Genomic DNA, 8,247 nt, shown 5'->3' with positions numbered 1-8,247 from the left:
TCTTTGGGCTCCAATGGTCATGAGATCCATGCTTTGCTTTGATGATGTCCCTCCAATACCCTGTCTCATTCTGCCCATATCTCCAAAGCCACTTCATAAGCAAACTTTTGCTATGCAGCTTTAGGTTTCTAATTCCCAACCCCCCTTGAGCCTTGGGTAGAATAACTTTCTGCCATTTCACCAGAGAGAACTTATGAGTTTGGCTGTTACCTTCCCACAAGAATTTTCTCCTTAACCTGTCTATTTGCTTCAGGACTGAACCTGGCAAAGGAAATAAAGACATAAAATATGTGGGAATACTATCCAATACACTATTGATTAGAGTGAGTCTGCGCCCCATAGATAGGTACTGTAGTTGCCATGTAGCTAGTCGCTTCTCCATCTTTTCAATTACTCCATTCCAAATCCCAGTGGATTTGAAGTTAGCACCTAATGGTAGGCCCAGATAAGCGGTGGGAAAGGAGCCTACGTTGCAACTTAGAATATCAGCTAGTTCCTCTAGATTGGGAACCTCATTAACAGGATAAATAATGCTCTTGAGCATGTTGATGTGCAGACCAGAAATGGATTCAAAGACCATAAGAGTAATGTTGAGGTTGTGAATTTGTTGACTGTCTGCTCCACAAAAAATCAAGGTGTCATCTGCATAAAGTAGATGAGAAACATTGACTGTGGTAGCAGGGTCTCTACCCACCTGGAATCCTTGAATCCACTGTAGCTCTTTGGCCTTTGCTAGCATTTGAGAGAGTCCTCCATGGCCAAAATAAAGAGGAAAGGGGAGAGTGGGTCTCCCTGCCTTAGCCCTTTTTTTAGAAGAGAAAAAATCCAACAGGGCTCCTGTTTACTAATACTGAGAATTTCACTGTTGATATGCAAAAAAAGATCCACCTGATCCACCTATCTCCAAACCCCATTTGCTTCAAAATGTTGATCAAGTAAGCCCAATTTAGTTGATCAAAAGCCTTTTCTATGTCTAGTTTACATAGGATCCCAGATCCATGATTAGCTAGGATTATTAGCTCTACAGCTCTGATACCATGAAATAATATGGATTGAGAGGAGGAAGAACCCTAATTCAAGGTGAAGAAGAAAGAGAGATATTGAAGAAGAAGAAAAAGTAAAATTGATATTGTTGTGTGAATGGAAAAGAAGGATATATCATCCTTATATACACTGTATACACTGAGTAGTTTGTAACTACTTAACTAACTATGTGACTTTACTAACTAATTATACAATTAACTAACTCATAGTCAAATGACTAATCTACCCTTTACACTTAAGTAACTTCGCTGCTATATTTCTCAACACACCCGGCACACTACCCGACCCGAGCGAACCAAACCCATATGATGCAAACCGACAATATGCATGAAACAAGTACTAGAAGCCATTTGAGAATCAAATTTTAAAACCTTTTTTTAATATAAAATAGTACATGAAACCTTTCAAATAAATAATAAAACTGAAACAAAATAACAATCCTTTCATGTATGTTGTGTACACTCCTATTATTACAACTCGACATAACCAGTCTATGGAGCCTCTAAACCAAAGAATAATACTAAGAGCTTGGGACAATTCCCGGCTTAAAAAAACAAGAAACAACATGTTAGTCACCACGGGATAGAAGCGGTGTCCAACATATACCTTGGGAAGAGAGTCATCCTAGCCTTGTCCGATTATCACGTGCCACACCTCAACCGAAATATGAAAAATAGAGGGCCCCAAAAGAGGGCGAGTACACCGTCACAGTACTAGTAAGTATCATTGACTCTCTCCAACTCAAAGCTGGGACAAGATTTTATTGGGAAATCAATGCAAGTATCACTAATAGAAAACATTTATATCAAGTCACAATTTCAATATTTGAAATTGAAAGTCACGTGTAAGCTCTATTTCACATCAACCTAAAAAACATTAAATAATGAATACACGAGAATCTTCTCAAACCTGATTTAAATTAATTCAGTGAATCATTTGAAATCACTTTTGGCTCCTTAGGCCTAAATGTAATCAAATCCTTTATTACCTTTCACCGGGAGCACTATACCAACACCGACACAAGATCCAAGGTCAACTAGGTGATCAACCTAGCGGCAAGTATCGTACACCGTACTTGCTTAGGTCGTCTCATCGTAGTGTCGTACGAATTGACTCAGTCATGCTATTATAGCACAACACTACCCTCTCATGGGGGCACTCTGCGTAGCGCTTTACCATTAGGTAGAGCCCATGCCTACACCGGCAAGTGTAGTTTCATGGCGACAATCAGAATGTATCTGAAACCAATCTCGGTGATCACAAGTAACTCCCAAAATATTTGGTATTTAGATAGAGATTCATAGCATATTAGCTCGAAAAGATCTTTTTTCTTTTTACATCAAATCATGGCATTCATAGCCAATCCAACTCATTTTGAACATAATCAAATGTAAACCTTTTCTCAAATATACTAAAATAAAATTATCAAATGAGAATTTAAAATACTTAGTATTCAACAAGTGTTATTTTCAATCCATTTAGTTCTTAAAAGTATAAATACCAATGAATATAATTTATTCAAAAGAAATAGCACTTTCGACACAATACTTTATTTAAGACAAATTTAAAATCTTTACTTAAATTCCTTTCCATTCCTTTAGCATTAATGCAAGCCTTCATAAACTAATGAGATTTTACTTCTGCCACTTCAACAATTAGCTTCATCGCTATATTTCCATGTCAATTTATTGTTTATAAATCAATGGTACTTTATATGCAATATAATTATAAAATATGGAGAGACTCGCACTCGCTGTCCCCGACAAGCACGGACTCACATTTATACATAATTCATTTGTAAACATGTAGACCAAACACCACAAGAAGAGCAAGTCTTAACTTACCTCAACTTCAAGCTCCAAGATATTACTACGACGTTCCAAATTGGTTAAAATGCTCAAACATCACCAACAGTCGATATCTACATTTAGATAAATCAAACACATCAAAACATCTCTGTCAATTTTCATTTACATCTCACAAGTTACCGACAAGCTTTCAACAATCTCAAATCGCCCATTCAGTTGACTTTTATCCTTAATCAGTTTCATTCTAAGCATGTAACATGCATTTGGGATCATTAAGATACTACATCAATTACCCACTACCAACAAGTCACTATTCATCATCCTACTAACTACTCAATCTCCTTCACAAAACCCACTTTTAGGGTTCATCCAATACCTTAATTATATCATGATTTTTGCTCCAAAACGTCTTCTTTGTACTCATTTATACGCAATATAGAAAGATTGAATAGTAAAATTACCTCTTGATAAACTCCATTTTTAGATATCCCCGAAGGCAAGAGTAACATCGCTTTGAAGGCAAGAGTAACATATCCCCGAAGGCAACAGTAATGTAGCCCCGAAGGCAAGAGTAATATAGCCCCGAAGGCAAGAGTAGCATAGCCTTGAAAGAAAGACTAATATAGCCTCGAAGGCAAATACTCTAATATGCATATATTTTCTATCTCAACAGCCAATCACAATAATGTATAGACTGAGATGTACTCCCGACAAGGGACACACAATGATATGCTATTAGTGATATACTAATGCTTGAATAAAGATTTGAGTTATTCTTTCAATAAGCTTGTTCGGATCCTCTCCGAAACTAGAATCATGCCAAGAAAAGAAAGGGAATATCCTTTACATACCTTATAACGATCTATCCATTAACCACATTGAACTCAACTCATCACACCTTAATCTACAGCAACAATAATGACGCTATTGTTAAGCTACGAAAGACTCAAATGTCGTACAACAAACGATAAGATTATTCTATATTAAAACTAGCAGCATCTCCCCTGATTTCATTACATTCCCACATCCTATATTGCAGCAACAACCAGTACCTAGATAGAATACAACCAGCACAAACCATATGTCTAGCGGCAAGCTTGGTTCATGTCTAGTAAGACTATATTTTCAAACCTGTTCTCCTTTCTTTTTTTCAATAACATGTCAATAATAACAACAACAATATACCCAGTTACTCCTACTGAATTTCAGCCATAATACAATAACAAAACGACCTCATAACAACCTAACAAGCTACAGCCACCTAGAACTGATTTTCAGGTTGTTTCTGCACAAGTTCTTACTCCCACAACATAGCTAAGAATCAAACAAGCTCAACCACAACATACTCAAGTTAATACTCACATGTTCCAGCCATACAACATCATAAGAATCACTCCAAAACAGTATGTAGCACCACAACAACCCAACTTGATTTCCAGCCCCCTACTTCACAAGTTCTTTACCAAATAGCTTAGCTAGGACTTAGACAAGCCTAAATACATGAAAAAGATAGGATTCCTTACCTACTTCAAGTTCTTGAAGGGAGACAAATGGCATCAACTTGCCTAGGAGGAGAATCAGTCTCCTTTACTTGGATTCTTCAAGTTTGGAGGTAATCTTTCAACTTGAATTGAAGAAAGGAAGAGAATTACTTAAGGGTTTAGGGCTGACTTGTGTAGATGGAGATTTCTTGGCTTCTCTTAGGCTCTCAAAATCAGAAAAATATGAATGGGAGAGGTGATATGGACAAGCCCCTTTATGGAGTCAGTTTTGGCCGACCTCTCTTTGTTTATTTGGAAAATTTGATGGTCTTTACTTTATAAGCAAGTAGGTGATGCACCTACTTGTTACCTATACTTGCTTAGTTAGAATTATACTTGCTAATTCTTAGCCATTTTAAACACGTATCTCGTCCTCGCTTTACGACACGTGTTAAATAGCTCAAGCAAGTAAGACGGGTAAGGAAACAACCCATTTTTATTTGTGCAAAATCCCATTTCTCCTCCAAGTCATATTCGCCTTAACTCATTTATTATTTCAAAGATGATCTCGTTTCCAAGCCTACGTCAACTAACTCATGACGTAACTTAGCGTGCGAAATTATGGGAAGCAATAGTACCTTGACTAGGTGAATTAAGATTATCATTCCATGTCACTTAAAATATTTATTTCTCATGTATCGCAAGGATTCAATCAACCCTAGTTTTAACAACTCTACACACACATAAGAACTCCTTAGAAAATTTTCTTGTCGCTTGAAATTGCAAAATTAGGCAAATCAACTACACAAATTTAACATTGTCATACAAAGATAATTGTATTCATGTGAAAATCCATATTACTTCTGTAACCCACAAACTTACCTTTCTCCTAAACTTTCTGCTTTAGTACATGGTCCATTTGCCCATTTGGGTCTACGTATATCATTTCCACATGCCTTTGCATGTATAACTGAATATTGATTGTTCCCAAGCATCACTTCCGTCACATAACAAGAACCCGAGGTTTCCATATTTATCCTTTACTCATGACTTCAATGCACATAGCTTGTGGTCATCCATTTCATTCTATTTCTTCACGTACCTAAGATTGTTTGCTCTCGTCTTGTTTTCCCTTTTTTTTTTTTTTTTTTAATTTTCATTACTGAAACTTGCTTGTTACATGCTTATCACTTTTCCATCCACATCTCATTCTCAAATGGCATAACGTACTTACCACGAACTCGGCTCTCATTTCCTTATCATCTAGGTACTTGTCATTTTCTCCATGGTCTCGTCAAAGACAATTTGAGGTACAACCTTCTTATTCCTCTTAGGACTAATGTAACCCTCTTCGACATACCTTAATTTATTCTCACTAATGGTGGTCGTCACAATGACTACCCTCTTAGGACTAATGTAACCCTCTTCTACATACCTCAATTTATTCTCACGAATGGTGGTGGTCACAATGACTACCCATTCTAATATCTTGACAGGCAATTTGAATCGTAATTCAAGGCCTTATCCTATAGCGTTGTCCTTATTCACATCTTTTACTACAATTTTTCGCAATTCTCAATATCATTTTGATAATACTAGCTGCCATCATTACGTCAGGTAATCAATACGGGTAGATAACCGTCATCATTACCTCATCTTCGTTTCCATGAATTCTCAGTATTTCATTTCTGATTCTCATTTATCGCAACCTTACTCCTGATTGTATCATTTCACCCAATTCTAGACCATAATAAATCGTCCCATTTTTTTTATTGAACAATATGACACTTCGTGGCTACTTCCCAAGAAGCTAGTGTCACTTCTTGAACTTTGAATTTCGTGTCGTTAGCTCTGTGCCACCCTGTCAGGTAATCAATACGGGTAGATAATCGCGTCTCTCACCTCAGGAACGAACACACGACCTTGAGTGAGAAGAAAAGTGAAACACCCTAAATGTCCCTTTAGCCTCCCCGATATAAGTGTGGTCGGCAACACACCGATAAGAGAGACTTTACTTGACACAGCCCCATAGACACCCTAGGACTCGACTTATAACCTAGTGCTCTGATACCAAGTTGTCACGCTCCGATTCCACGTAACCGGCACCTGGCACACTAGCCGACCCGAGCAAACCAAACCCATATGATGCACCCTGACAATATGCATGAAACAAGTACAGAAGCCATTTGATAATCAAATAAATTTTTAAATCAAATTTTGAAACCTTTTTTAATATAAAATAGTGCATGGAACCTTTCACATAAATAATAAAACTGAAACAAAATAACAATCCTTTCATGTATGTTGTGTGCATTCCCATTATTACAACCCGGCATAATCTGTCTATGGAGCCTCTAAATCAAAGAATAATACTAAGCACTTGGGACAATTCCCAACTTACAGAAAACAAAAAATAACATGTTAGTCACCACGGGATAGAAGTGGTGCTCAACATATACCTTGGGAAGAGAGTCATCCTAGCCTTGTCCGATTATCACGTGCCACACCTCAACCTGAAATATGAAAAATAGAGGGGCCCAAAAGAGGGTTGAGTACACCATCACAATACCCATAAGTGTCATTGACTCTCTTTAACTCAAAGCTGGGATAAGACTTTATTGGGATGCAAGTATCACAAATAGAAAACAATTATATCAAATCAAAATTTCAATATTTGAACTTAAAAGTCACGTGTAAACACCATTTCAAATCAACCTTAAATACATCAAATAATGAATACACGAGTTTCTTCTCAAACCTGATTTAAATTAATTCAATGAATTAATTGAAATCACTTCCGGCTTCTTAGGCCTAAATGTAATCAAATCCTTTATTTCCTTTCACCAGGAGTACTATATCAACACCGACACAAGATCCAATGTCAACTAGGTGATCAACCTAGCGGCAAGTATCATATACCCTACTTGCTCAAGTCGTCTCATCGTAGTGTCGTACAAATCGACTCAGCCATGCTATTATAGCACAATAGTACCCTCTCATGGAGGCACTCTGTCGTAGCATTTTACCATTAGCAGAGCCCACGCCTACACCGGCACGTGTAGTTTCATAGCGACAATCGGAATGTATCCGAAGCCAATCTCGGTGAACACAATTAACTCCCAAAACATTTGATATTCAAATATAGATTCATAGAATATTAGCGCGAAAATATCTATCTTCTTTTTATATCAAATCATGACATTCATAGCCAATCCAACTCATGACCATATTCAAATGTAAACCTTTTCTCAAATATACTGATAAATTTATCAAATGAGAATTTAAAAAAAAAAAGTATTCAACAAGTGTTATTTTCAATCCATTTAGTTCTAAAAACCATAAATACCGATGACTATACTTTATTCAAATGAAATAGCACTTTCGACACAATACCTTATTAAGACAAATTTAAAATCTTTCCTTAAATCCCTTTTCATTCCTTTAGCATTAATGAAAGCCTTCATAAACTTATGAGATTTTACTTCTACCACTTCAACAATTAGCTTCATGGCTAAATTTTCATGTCAATGTATTGTTTATAAATCAATGGTACTTTATATGCAATATAATTATAAAACATGGAGAGGCTCGCACTCACTTGCCCCGACAAGTACGGACTCACATTCATACATAATTCATTTGTAAACATGTAGAGAAAACACCTCAAGAAGGGTAAGTCTTAACTTACCTCAACTTCAAGCTCCAAGATACTACTATGATGCTCCAAATTGGTTAAAATGCTCAAATGTCGCCAAAAAGCCAATATCTACATTTAGATATCTCAAACACATCAAAACATGTCCAAACATATGTGTCAATTTTCATTTATGGCTCACAAGTTAGCCACAAGCTTTCAACAATCTCAAATCACCCATTCGGTTCACTTTTATCCTTAATCGGTTTCATTCTTTAAA

At 36.6% G+C, this 8,247-nt stretch overlaps 1 long non-coding RNA gene across 2 annotated transcripts; it reads right to left on the bottom strand.

Annotated features, from left to right (window-relative positions):
- Positions 1-1,432: 1,432 nt before the first annotated feature.
- Positions 1,433-8,237, bottom strand: LOC132032522 (uncharacterized). 2 transcript variants are annotated; one of them, XR_009408500.1, is made up of 4 exons: positions 8,022-8,237; positions 6,793-6,846; positions 3,704-3,756; positions 1,433-2,965 (listed from the first exon to the last, which is right to left on the bottom strand). It is a non-coding gene; the product is annotated as an uncharacterized LOC132032522 (long non-coding RNA). The 2 variants fall into 2 exon arrangements; XR_009408499.1 differs by having other exon boundaries at positions 1,433-3,756.
- Positions 8,238-8,247: the final 10 nt, after the last annotated feature.

This window comes from Lycium ferocissimum, chromosome 2, assembly GCF_029784015.1.
Source record: "Lycium ferocissimum isolate CSIRO_LF1 chromosome 2, AGI_CSIRO_Lferr_CH_V1, whole genome shotgun sequence".
Lineage (NCBI taxonomy): Eukaryota > Viridiplantae > Streptophyta > Magnoliopsida > Solanales > Solanaceae > Lycium > Lycium ferocissimum.
This window is presented reverse-complemented; position numbering and strand designations above follow the sequence as displayed.